Source organism: Carassius gibelio, chromosome B21 (assembly GCF_023724105.1).
Source record: "Carassius gibelio isolate Cgi1373 ecotype wild population from Czech Republic chromosome B21, carGib1.2-hapl.c, whole genome shotgun sequence".
Lineage (NCBI taxonomy): Eukaryota > Metazoa > Chordata > Actinopteri > Cypriniformes > Cyprinidae > Carassius > Carassius gibelio.
In genome coordinates this window covers 11,104,066-11,115,146 of record NC_068416.1, presented here as the reverse complement: position 1 = coordinate 11,115,146, position 11,081 = coordinate 11,104,066, and the positions used below count along the sequence as shown (strand labels likewise).

The 11,081-nt window shown below is 37.0% G+C and overlaps 1 long non-coding RNA gene across 1 annotated transcript; it reads right to left on the bottom strand.

The window, feature by feature from the left end:
* Positions 1 to 5,434: 5,434 nt before the first annotated feature.
* Positions 5,435 to 7,867, bottom strand: LOC127986534 (uncharacterized). The gene is made up of 5 exons (XR_008160888.1): positions 7,770 to 7,867; positions 6,798 to 6,913; positions 6,572 to 6,656; positions 5,934 to 6,061; positions 5,435 to 5,813 (listed from the first exon to the last, which is right to left on the bottom strand). It is a non-coding gene; the product is annotated as an uncharacterized LOC127986534 (long non-coding RNA).
* Between the last annotated feature and the right edge of the window lie 3,214 nt (positions 7,868 to 11,081).

Below are 11,081 nucleotides of genomic sequence, written 5' to 3'. Positions count from 1 at the left end.
CTGCCATTGGTTATTGCTGTAGTTGTAGATTATTGCTGCTGCTGGTGCAGACAAGTTCAAGAACTGCAAATATATACGCTCATATGGTGCTGTCAGTATTTAAGACATACTGCTGCTGCAAAAATAGCATAAAATAATCTGTAGCAGATCTATAGGTGGAGCTGGGAAAGGTGGAACTCTAAAAAGTGAGCTGCAAAATGCTAACTAGGCATTTCAATGTAAAGCAGCAAGCAAGCTATTTTGTAACCTATCAGCATGTGCCAAGTCATTTAATGCGTGAATATCATCAGTTTACATTAAGGATCATCCTCCACCATCTAGAATTTCATGACAAAACTTGCCATTTATCAGGAAATGTAACTAATGTCATGGTGGATGTTATGGTGTGTTATGACATGGTATATGTTATGGCACACAGTCACAGGCCACTAGTGTTATATGGAGTGTTTTGTTCTATACTGTCCTTTTTTTTGTTCTCCCGCAGACTTTATCTCAGAGCTTGAAATGTATACAGATAGGTACTCAGACTAAATTCATTCAAGTTAACATCCAGAATAACAGATTTTAAACATGATTGCATTTAAATAATATGATGTTGCCGATGCTAAACCAAAGCACCACAAATGACAAAAAAAGGGTATTTTTTATTAGTGTTATAAAACATTAACCGTTAAAACATAACCGCAACTTTGCGGTACCTAAGTTTTTAAATGCAGACTAGGCCTACTGCATACATGTACCAAACGATTAACTAGGAAATAACTTTACTTTTAAAAAAAATAAACAGGAACTTTAAAAATATGATTAGATTAGATTAAATTAGATTAGATTAGATTAGATTAGATTAGATTAGATTAGATTAGATTCAACTTTATTGTCACTGCACATGTAAGGTACAAGGCAACAAAATGCAGTTAGCATCTAAGCAATAACAACCCATTCTCACTCCAAAGGCGTCAAAAACCGAAGCATGGTCAAGCGCCCCTAGCGTCACTTTTGTGACGCCAAATGTGCCTCTCGGCGTCGACTATCGAAGCACTACGACCTTCATTGCTTTCAGTGGGGAACTTTTGGCGTCAGAATTCGACACGACGAGAACATGAGATGTTTATCGCTATGAAATCACGTTCAAGAAGTCTCATTCAGCACACATCGCGATACTTGCTATCAGTTCCACAGTTTGGGTGAGTAGTCCTAAATACGCTCTTTTAATGCCTTTTATAAATGTATTCTGTCTTATTTATTAATCAGATTAGTGCCATATGTTTAATCGCTGTATTATATCGGTCATCCGCGGCTGTCTTTGAGTTTCATTGCGTTTAAATAAATGAACACAGCTGCTAATTAGTGTGATTAAACTATATTTGCCACGTGACGTGCCATAGACCTTCAATCCGTTTTATATTATTATTAATTTCAGGATCAATGATGTAAGTTGTGTTTGTAGTAAAATCATGGTAATCACGACACTTACAATAGTAATAAATGAAATGTGAAGTTAAAACACAGTAAACGGGACATTAGTAACTGTAACTGTAGTTTTACTATGGTATATTAATAATCAATACAACAATACAATAATCACCAAACCAGCTGTTTGTATCACTGTAATGTTAGTGTTTTTATGTGCTTTTATATGACAGATATCACAGTAATCATATGTTCTGTACCATGCTTTTAATACCTTTTAATGTAAATCCAAAAAAAAAAAAAAAAAATCAAATTAAAAATAAATAATAAAACATGCATTTTTCCATTTTGCAGTTCATATCAGTTTATATTTAAATATATATTTATATATATTTATTATATCTAAATATTTTGCTCACAGATCATTATTAACATTCTGTATATAATTCAATTTTATTTTCTCTCCCCTTTTTTTTTTTTTTTTTGTATATTTTTAGCTGAAAAGAGGTAAAGGAAGCCCAGTGGTGTTTCTGGAGAGGGATTCCTTCAGAAATGGAGAAGACAGAAAGCTGCGGAGGCAGATATTTGCAGCAGTAAGTCTGTGATAGTTTGTCCCTTTTATCAAACATTCCTGCTGTTATAAATTGTACAGCATTTGTTGTTTCTTAAACTGTTGCACTGTCCAAATACCCACACTTGCCATCTTTGCACTTGACCACTTGATTACTTATTTGACGTCTTTCCTGTATTTGACCAAGTGTTCGAGTGAGCATGATAACCACAAGTGTGTGTCGAACTTTTCATGACCTGATGACTGTGTTTCCCAAACCTGGTCCTGGAGAACCCCAGCACTGCATGGTTTTGGTGTCTCTCTTATCTGACAAACACACTTTTGAGGTCTTGGAGTCTTCACTGATGAGCTGATGAGTTGAATCAGGTGTGTTTGATCAGGGAGACATCTCAAATGTGCAGTGTTGGGCTTCTCCAGGACCAGGATTGGGAGCCAACGCCTTATGGGACACTTATGTGTTTACAGAGATTTTTAATATCTAATTATCAATATTTCACATACTGTACATTGGACAGCTTTCCGTGACCTCTTGTGAGATCTCGGCAAAAAGTCTGACGAGTTATTCCAAAACATGATGCATGATGGGATACACTAAGCTTTGTATAGCGCTCCGGAGCAGTATTGGAGAGGTTTAGTGTGTGTTAAGGACGCTGTGCTTTGGCATTATTAAGACCGGGGACAGTCTCGTTCACACACTGTCACGTACACACACTCTCAAGTGGCCAAGACTGCAAGTGTGGGTATCTGGACAGGGTCAAAGTCTTAAAAATGATCCCTAAACACAGTCGCACATCACAGTCTTAATAATCCAGTTTAACACTTGTATAATATTGTACAAGCCCCAGGACGGTCTCATCTGACACTGATTGATTTTTGCAGAAGATGTAACTTTGTTTTAATTATAAGCTCATAATGAATACATTACAGAACCAGTGATGAAAACAATAGTTAAACATAGTATTTTTCGTATTGATAAAGCATTTTGTTCTCTTTTTCAAGCTTCATACAGTAAACTTTTTAGACTTTAATTAAGAGTTTTAGTAAAGGAGATATTCATACACAGTCATCCCCTAGCTCCAGTCATGAAGTGAAATCATGATGTTATGTCAAAGCTAGCAGGTGTTTGTTTTCCTGAACACTTTCTCTGTCTTTCATTGTTCAGACAATCAGTGTTTATTTGATGCTGTGCTGATAGAGTTTTATAGATGATATTGCACACTTGACATTTATGTCTTCATGGTGTTTTTTGTGAGTTTGAAACATTTACATTGTGTTGTATAACATTTTGGTCAATTTAATTTTTAAAATAATTTATCTTTTTCCAGTGTTCTCTGAAAGACATACTGTATTTACTGTTTTGTTTTTTAATAAAAGCATTTTCATTTGCATACTGAAAAAAGTTAATGTTTACAACATAACTGCCTTTTTATTCTTTATGGTGGCAAAAACGAGCTTGGTGACAGAGGATGCAGTGTAGTAATTTGGGCATGTTGTCTTTAAATGAGTTTGACATATCAATAAATAATGGAAGATCCTTACAAAAATATGCATGTTCATTATGCTTTATGTATTTATTTGTTCATTCATTCATTCATTCATTTATAATTTCTGTTTTTATTCCTAGAGTTCAAATGGTAGAGAATGGTAGATCACAGAAACACAAATGTGAACAATTTTAACTTTAAAACACAATGTAATATACAATGTAAATTTTAGAAGCACATCATTTGATTAGTAAATATATTTGTCTTTGGTCAAAAAATAAATAAAAATCTTAAAAATGTGTCTTATATTTAAGACATATTGGGCATGTGCACATCAATATTGCCCAATTTTTTTCAAGTTGAACAACGGAGGAAGGTGAAGACGTTAATAAAACATAATCTAATAAGTAGCAAGCTTAATCTATTGTTAAGCGAATCTATCCCTTCAGCCGAAAAACGAAAGACATCGGTCATAAATGGATGAGGAAGTGTGACACCGCTGCTCAGCTTTGATGTCATTGGCTATGAATTTTCAGGACAGTCTGTGGTTGGACTATCTTTTAACCCATATTAAACAGCGCATCATGTTGAAAAGTATGTTTCGCTGCTATCATCACATTAGTAATATATTAAGTCAACAATGAAGTGTTGCTATCTTGAGAAAAATGACATCTTTAGCGAGATCCTATTCCTAACCCTAAGCATAACTTCAATGAACTACAAAAAACAGCCCCCTAGTGTTGCCTTTCCATAGGTAGAACGACGGAGGCTTGTGGGTAATGAAGTTTAAAACTTTTTATTAACGAAACGAAATAAATTATTTATTTTAAGGAAAACTGGACATCTAAATATGTTCATTGTGCAAACCTCCATGATATATTTGAGAGGCAGGCTGAAATGTGGTATTTTACAGTGAGCAATATTTAAAATGCCTTTATGTCAGCTTTCCATTTATTTCTGAAAACTGAGCTCAACATTATTTTATCAGCATAGCATAAGTAATAATCCTGCCCATTTTCTCTTTGATATGTTAATTGGACTCTGATTTACAGCCATTTGAAATGTACAGTTTTGGGCTCTTCCGGGGGGTGCTACTGGGCCCCTGGGGGTAGAAGGGCAGTAAAACCTACATATATGAATTCTACTCATCATGGACAACAAACTGAGCTGACTCACATTTATATCTGACAGTTTTCACAGTCCTCTGTTTTCTAATTCTTACATCATTGCTATTATACCTTTTGACAGGACATTGTGAGGCCATCTGATGAAACATGGAAAAATTAGAAAGAAATGATTTAATAATGAAAATAATAGATTATTTCTTTGATTTTTTAAGTAAATGGCAAGAAATATAATGGATGAACCTGCAACAACTTGCCTTTATCTATTCCCCACTGTAAAGCAGTAATCAAGGACAGTGTATACACATTGTGATACTTCACTATTACACAAGGACAAATTCATTCAGTGCTAAGAATATTAATTTATATATATATATATATATATATATATATATATGTATATATATAACTAATTAGCAAAAATCAGTGTAAAAATGTCCTCCTCACCCTCACTGTATCTTGCTCCTCAGGTACTGGACATCAGTAATGTGCATGCTCTTGGTTTTAATGCATTACTAGATCCACGTTGATCATTCCTGCTACATTCTCAGTTATCCCTCAAGTGTTTGTAACAATAAAGCCCATGGCACCATCTTGTAATGCAGAATAATTAATCTCGTAACTCCCTTTATTTCACAAAAAATTTGCATATTTGTTACTAAAATATAAAAAAATTACTTTCTGGTGTACTGATGTCCCAGATGTTATTAATCCGATCAAAAATGTTTGTCTTAAATAAAAAATAATCCCAATAATTAATATGTCGTTTTTCCAAGTCTAAAATAAACACATATGAGCCTACCTAGTAAAATTATGTATTTACCAAGAATCTTCAGAACACAATATTCAGCATTTTCATTTTATTGAAGCATAGACTATAAAGTTGATAAAGTAGCATCAAGACAAATAAGATTCAATGAAAATAATTATCATCAAAAATACATTAACCTCATATATAAATCAGTTCACACAGATGAGTGATGAAATGTCCTTAAAAGTCACACAGTCCCATCCAGTCAACTGTGACACAGATCATGTGATACATATAAGACATTTGATACTGTTCCAGAAAATAATGATTCCCATCATCACATCTAAACTGGTCTCATCTCCCCATCGTGTTCTTCTTCTCTCGTGTCTGGAAACAGTTTTTGGTTGATATCCAGGACTGATGTGGTGTAGCTTCTCTCAGCCAGAGGATCTCTCAGTCCTAAGATCCCAGACCTGGTCAAAGTGAAACAAACAATCCAGATGAAGTTGTTTAATGGACAGAGAGCTCAGCTTATGTTCTGTGTGATTTTAGCAGGGTGACCAACTATGACCCTTGTAGTACTGTAAACTTACCATTCTTCAAGCTGTTTTAAGACCTTTTGAGAAGCTTTTTCTCTGAAGACAATTTACCACATCCTCTTCTTTCACTCCTTTCAAGAGCATCACTTGGTCAAAACCCCTCATTTGGCTGATGAGATCATCTGTACAAATTACAATACTGCAATAAAAATGTCATTCTGCAAGAATTAAGAAAAAGTTACAGAAGCAAAGGTCTTGCTCATGAGACATTAGCATGTGTAGTTCTCAGAGACTCTAGAATTCATCTATTGTTGCAGTAAATGTGTTTTCTTCCTCTAGAATCTTTCTCCAGAGTTCCTGACTTCTCTCACAAAGGTGTTTTAGTCTGTGCAGTGCAAGGCCTGGCTTCGAACCAATCAACTATCAATTCACAATTTATAACATAACATTTAGAAAACAATTAAATAATGTCAATTGGTGTTTATATCAACTAAATCAATTTCATGAGACTTGTCTACTCTTAAAACAGGTGGTGTGTTTTTAAAAACATAATATTAAAAATGTCCAGTCACACTTTGCTAACATGCTGTAATTGTAATAGTAAAAAAAGAAATCAAGGCTGACATGACCAGTTCTGTGAGAGATCATCATAAAATGTTGTATAACACAGCATTGCTTCAACACACACATACCAGAGGACTTCTGTTTGTTTGAGCACAAGATGGCCATCTTCATTCCTCATCCTGAGCAAATCATTTCCTTGGTCTTCCTTCTCTTCTGTGAAACAAGATAATCTCTACTTACTCTGTGTCCAATTAATATTGCTCATTAAACATAATTAAGTTAATTTAAAATAAGATTAAGACCAGAGCATTTGATGAGTAAATGTTGATTAAAAAATATTCTAAACAAATGTACCTGGGAAGAGGTGATCATGGCAAGATTCGCTGAGACTCAGTAATAGCTCTTTTATTTTTTAGGAAGGTTTGTGAGGGTTGGCTCTTGAGTGAGCTGTTGAGCTTGATATTTTAGACCTGAAAAAGAAGAACAGCATTAAGATTATCTGCAAAAAATCCTGTAAGACAGAAAGAAGGAAATATTATTAATTACGTGCAACTTGTACATTACACCTCTGTAAAGATGCTGTATAATTAAATGTTAAATGCATCCATTATTGAAAGCAAGTAATTGATAGCAAGCTATAGTCATATGAATTCTTTTGATAGTGTCAGATGAGACCGTCCTGGGGCTTGTACAATATTATACAAGTGTTAAACTGGATTATTAAGACTGTGATGTGCGACTGTGTTTAGGGATCATTTTTAAGACTTTGACCCTGTCCAGATACCCACACTTGCAGTCTTGGCCACTTGAGAGTGTGTGTAAGTGACAGTGTGTGAACGAGACTTTGCCCGGTCTTAATAATGCCATAGCACAGCGTCCTTAACACACACTAAACCTGTGTCCCATAAGGCGTTGGCTCCCAATCCTGGTCCTGGAGAAGCCCAACACTGCACATTTGAGATGTCTCCCTGATCAAACACACCTGATTCAACTCATCAGCTCATCAGTGAAGACTCCAAGACCTCAAAAGTGTGTTTGTCAGATAAGAGAGACACCAAAACCATGCAGTGCTGGGGTTCTCCAGGACCAGGTTTGGGAAACACAGTCATCAGGTCATGAAAAGTTCGACACACACTTGTGGTTATCATGCTCACTCGAACACTTGGCCAAATACAGGAAAGACGTCAAATAAGTAATCAAGTGGTCAAGTGCAAAGATGGCAAGTGTGGGTATTTGGACAGTGCAACAGTTTAAGAAACAACAAATGCTGTACAATTTATAACAGCAGGAATGTTTGATAAAAGGGACAAACTATCACAGACTTACTGCTGCAAATATCTGCCTCCGCAGCTTTCTGTCTTCTCCATTTCTGAAGGAATCCCTCTCCAGAAACACCACTGGGCTTCCTTTACCTCTTTTCAGCTAAAAATATACAAAAAAAAAAAAAAAAGGGGAGAGAAAATAAAATTGAATTATATACAGAATGTTAATAATGATCTGTGAGCAAAATATTTAGATATAATAAATATATATAAATATATATTTAAATATAAACTGATATGAACTGCAAAATGGAAAAATGCATGTTTTATTATTTATTTTTAATTTGATTTTTTTTTTTTTTTTTTGGATTTACATTAAAAGGTATTAAAAGCATGGTACAGAACATATGATTACTGTGATATCTGTCATATAAAAGCACATAAAAACACTAACATTACAGTGATACAAACAGCTGGTTTGGTGATTATTGTATTGTTGTATTGATTATTAATATATCATAGTAAAACTACAGTTACAGTTACTAATGTCCCGTTTACTGTGTTTTAACTTCACATTTCATTTATTACTATTGTAAGTGTCGTGATTACCATGATTTTACTACAAACACAACTTACATCATTGATCCTGAAATTAATAATAATATAAAACGGATTGAAGGTCTATGGCACGTCACGTGGCAAATATAGTTTAATCACACTAATTAGCAGCTGTGTTCATTTATTTAAACGCAATGAAACTCAAAGACAGCCGCGGATGACCGATATAATACAGCCATTAAACATATGGCACTAATCTGATTAATAAATAAGACAGAATACATTTATAAAAGGCATTAAAAGAGCGTATATACGACTACTCACCCAAACTGTGGAACTGATAGCAAGTATCGCGATGTGTGCTGAATGAGACTTCTTGAACGTGATTTCATAGCGATAAACATCTCATGTCCTCGTCGTGTCGAATTCTGACGCCAAAAGTTTCCCACTGAAAGCAATGAAGGTCGTAGTGCTTCGATATTCGACGCCGAGAGGCACATTTGGCGTCATAAAAGTGACGCTAGGGGCGCTTGACCATGCTTCGGTTTTTGACGCCTTTGGAGTGAGAATGGGTTGGCAATAAGCAATAAGTACAGAAGTGCAATAAGTGCAATAAGCAGTAAGTACAGAATATACAAGGTCTACAATATGTACAATAACTATACAGATAAGTATTATGAACATAATTTACAGATTTTAAATACTATTAGCATGATATACAGATAGGTGTGCTATGAACATACTATACAGGTGAATTATGTAAAAGTGTATGTACACTATAGGCAGAACTATGAACACATGAACATAATTACCCTATTGCAATGGACAGTAAAGTACATAGAAAATATTTCAGTGTGCACATGGATTATTCAGTGTTCCTGGATTAACAGACAGTAGTGCAAGTAATAACAAGTTACAGTTTTTTTTTTTGCTTGTTGGTAATAAATAAATCAGTCAGATGTAGTGTTGAAGGGGGGGAGGAGTCTGTCTGGGGGGTGTGGGGGGTGTTGAGGGATGTCAGAGGGCAGAGTTCAGCAAGGAGACAGCTTTAGGGAAAAAGCTCTGGTCAGGATGCTCTCGATCGCACAACGGTAAAAGTTCACTAGGATGGCTGAAGACAGCTGGTTCTTCTTCAGTGTCCTGAAGAAGAAAAGGCGCTGGTGAGCCTTCTTGACCAGGCTGGAGGTGTTTGTGGCCTAGGACAGGTCCTCTGAGATGGTGGTTCCCAGGAACTTGAAGCTGGAGACACGTTCAACAACCATCCCGTTAATGTGGATGGGGTCATGCATGCTTCCTTTTTTCATCCTGAAGTCAACAATGAGTTCCTTAGTCTTATTGGTGTTAAGGAGCAGGTTATTGTCAGCGCACCATGTGGCCAGGTGCTGTACCTCCTCCTTGTAGGCAGTCTCATCGTTGTCTGTGATGAGGCCAATCACGTGGTGTCGTCTGCAAACTTAATGATGGAGTTGGATCCATGGACAGGCTTGCAGTCTTGGGTGTAAAGGGAGTAAAGGAATGGGCTCAGCACACAGCCCTGTGGTACCCCAGTATTACTGTAAGAGTGATGGTGATGGAGTTGGTGTGGCCTGACCGAACATGCTGAGGCCTGTTGGTCAGAAAGTCCATAATCAAGTTGCAGAGGGAGGTGTTAATGTCCAGGTCTCCAAGTTTTGTGGTCAGCTTGGAGGGAATGATGGTGTTAAATGCTGAACTGAAGTCAACAAACAACATCCTAACATACGTGTTTTTATGGTCCAGGTGTGTGAGTGCAGAGTGCAGCACTGTGCATACTGCATCCTCTGTGCTCCTATACCTATGGTAGGCAAATCGTTGTGGGTCCAATGTGGGTAGGAGACAGTCTTTGAGATGTGCTAGGACCAGTCCCTTTGAAGCACTTCATAATGATGGGTGTGAGTGCTACGGGGAGATAATTCTGGAACATTGGGGAGGAGTGTTTCGGTACTGGCACAATGGATGTGAACATGTTGGCACAGTTGCTTGGGTGAGGGACAGGTTGAAAATGTCTGTGAAGACACCTGCAAGCTGCTCTGCACATGCCCTCAGCACATGTCCAGGAATGCCATCCGGGCCAGCAGCCTTGCGTCCATTGATCCAGCTCAATGCAGTGTGGACATCTGTGGGGGTGAGTTTGAGGGTTTGGTTGTCTGCTTAGCATGTGATTTTGGTGGCCGTCTCCTTGCTGTCGCTGTTGAAGCGAGCATAAAAGTAATTTAGCTCATTAAGGAAGGAGATGTCTGTGACCGTTGGAGTGAAGTTGTTTGACTTGTAGTCACTGATGATCTGGATGCCCTGCCACATGCGTCGGGGGTCAGAGTTGGAAAAGTGTTCCTCTACCTTCAGCTTGTAGCAGTACTTGGCTTTTTTTATGCCCCTTTTCAGGTTAATCCTGGATTTACTTTAGGCCTGTGCGTCATCAGACCTGAAGGCAGTATTGCGGGCTTTCAGCAGAAGTCGCACCTCCTTGTTCATCCATGGCTTCTGATTAGGGTATGTTGTTATCTGTTTTTCTGTTGTAACACTGTCAATGGTGGTATTGATGTGATCCAGTACAGAGTAGGTGTAGATATCAATGTCCGTGTGAGAGCGACAGGCAGCCTGAGAAGCAAACATACTCCAGTCAGTGTGTTTAAACCTGTCTTGAAGTAAAGAGTCTGCTAGATGAATATGCTAGACGTAATTTTAACATAAATAATACTCCATATTACTATGAAGGAAAAGTATATTGCTGACTGACTGCGGTCCCAGACTTGTGAGTCTGTCTTCCAAGATCTGCCCATACACACTGAAAGCCCTTCTG